Raw genomic sequence first — 2,500 nt, forward strand, 5'->3', positions numbered from 1 at the left:
CATGCCGGCAGCGTGTGCGCAGCGTGCGCGCTTGGGAGCCTGGCCGCAGAATTTTTCGAAACTTGCAATGCCATGCGCGCGCACAGCTTGCGCGCAGCGTGCGCACAGCATGCCGGCAGCGTGCGCGCAGCATGCCGGCAGCGTGTGCGCAGCGTGCGCGCTTGGGAGCCTGTCGACAGAATTTTTCGAAACTTGCCATGCCATGCGCGCGCACAGCTTGCGCGCAGCGTGTGCACAGCATGCCGGCAGCGTGCGCACAGCATGCCGGCAGCGTGTGCGCAGCGTGCGCGCTTGGCAGCCTGTCGACAGAATTTTTCGAAACTTGCCATGCCATGCGCGCGCACAGCTTGCGCGCAGCGTGTGCACAGCATGCCGGCAGCGTGCGCACAACATGTCGGCAGCGTGCGCGCTCGGGAGCCTGTCGACAGAATTTTTCGAAACTTGCCATGCCATGCGCGCGCACAGCTTGCGCGCAGCGTGCTGATTCTGTCGACAGCGAGGCTAGCGAAACTTCTCCTGCCATGGCGTGCGCGCAGCGTGCTGACTCTGTCGACAGTGAGGCTAGCGAAATTTGTCTTGCCATGGCGTGCGCGCAGCTTGCGCATTCGGTCGACAGTGAGGCTAGCGAAACTTGTCCTGCCGTGGCCTGCGCGCAGCCTGCGCGCAGCATGCGCGCAGCATGTGCGCAGCATGCCGGCAGCCTAGTTCCAGATTTTTTCAAATGTCGACAGAATTTTTCAAACCTTGTCAAACCCCATTTTTATTGAAATTTCCTCGCACAATAAGCTCCCCATAAGTAGTCTATGATTTTTAGTACCTTCTCCAAGTTACAAAACTAAAAAATTCCTCCCGGATTTGTTTTAATGATTTTTTCAATTTTACGACTTCTAAAAATAATAAAAAATACTTCCCGACTTCAAATATTTATGAAACTTTTTCCCATCAGAGATTGCATGTTTCTTAGTATCCCTGCAAAAAATCACGTCCAAATACCTTGTATTGAATTATTTAGAGCCCATTATGACTCCTCGCGCATAGGTGATGTCTCTTCCTGTCAAAGGGCTAAATGCATAAAATGCTATATAGGGGGGTGTGTGTTGCCTGCATATGCATGGCAGCCCATGCCCTCCTAGCTGCAGCCCCCTTCCCCCACGCCACACCCATGTCATGTTGCCTCGATATGTTGCCTCGATATGTTGCCTCGGTATTATGGGTTTGGTGTCGGGGTCGGGGGGCTGCCACCCATGGCGGTGGTGGCCGGAATCCGGCCGCCGCCACCACGCCGCCGCCATGGGTGAGGGGGAAAAAAAAAGGCGTGGAAAGTTGCGAAATGGGGTTGTCTAGGCTTTTTTTTGGCATGGAAGAGCATGGAGTGCTAGGAACTCCTTCTCAAATGCGCGGGCATGTCGACCACAACCTCATTTCGCAACAACAACCACCCGTGTGGGGTGGCGGTGGGTGGATAGTCGCGGATTGGGGCTTGCCAAGCCAATGTTTTCAAAAAAATTCATCAAAATTAAAAACAAATGTTTTGTTGCCTTCGGATTTGTGGGCGAGCGGTGAGTCGGAGTGGAGCCGGTAAAGTTTAACCTCGGTGTGCACGGTTGTTTTTAGAAACTCAATCCAATGCCGGGGACGTTGAAAGTGACGCTCTTATGAGTTGCAAACCCGCAAGATTTAAAGAACCTTTTCAAAAAAAATTCAAACCAACAAGATTTAAAAACAGAAATTTTCATCAAAATGAAAAACAAATGTTTTGTTGCCTTCGGACTAGTGGGCGAGCGGCGAGTCGGAGCGGAGCCGGTAAAGTTTAACCTCGGTGTGCACGGTTGTTTTTAGAAACTCAATCCAATACCGGGGACGTTGAAAGTGATGCTCTTATGAGTTGCAAACCCACTAGATTTAAAGAACCTTTTCAAAACAATTTCAAACCAACAAGATTTAAACCAACAAAATTAAAAACAAATGTTTCGTTGCAAACAAATTGTGGGCGAGCGGCGAGTCGGAGTGGAGCCGGTAAAGTTTAACCTCGGTGTGCACGGTTGTTTTTAGAAACTCAATCCAATACCGGGGACGTTGAAAGTGACGCTCTTATGAGTTGCAAACCCACAAGATTTTAAAAACTTTTTGAAAATGTTTCTTCTAAATGACACATTTTGATCCTTGGCAAGTGCTCAATCCGTAACTATCCAATCACCGCCACACCACACCGGTCGGGAGTGTGTGAATGGTGTGCTTCCCGGGGTTGGCATAGATAATCTTTCGCATCGACAATCTTTTGCATGCGAGGGAATGTCTATGCCAACCCCGGGAAGCACACCATTCACCCACTAGTTGTGGGCGACGATGGGTTGGCTTCAAATGAATTTTTGCTTGGGGTTGTCCTCGGTATGCTTTTGTGTTGGGAGTACGGCCACCAAACCTTCTCAATGCACGGGTATGTCGAGGATGGCTTTCGGCGGGGTTGATGAAGAAGCTACCCAATTCTCGGCCACACGAA

The sequence above is a fragment of the Prunus avium genome, unplaced genomic scaffold, assembly GCF_965620075.1.
Source record: "Prunus avium unplaced genomic scaffold, drPruAviu1.hap1.1 HAP1_SCAFFOLD_555, whole genome shotgun sequence".
NCBI lineage: Eukaryota > Viridiplantae > Streptophyta > Magnoliopsida > Rosales > Rosaceae > Prunus > Prunus avium.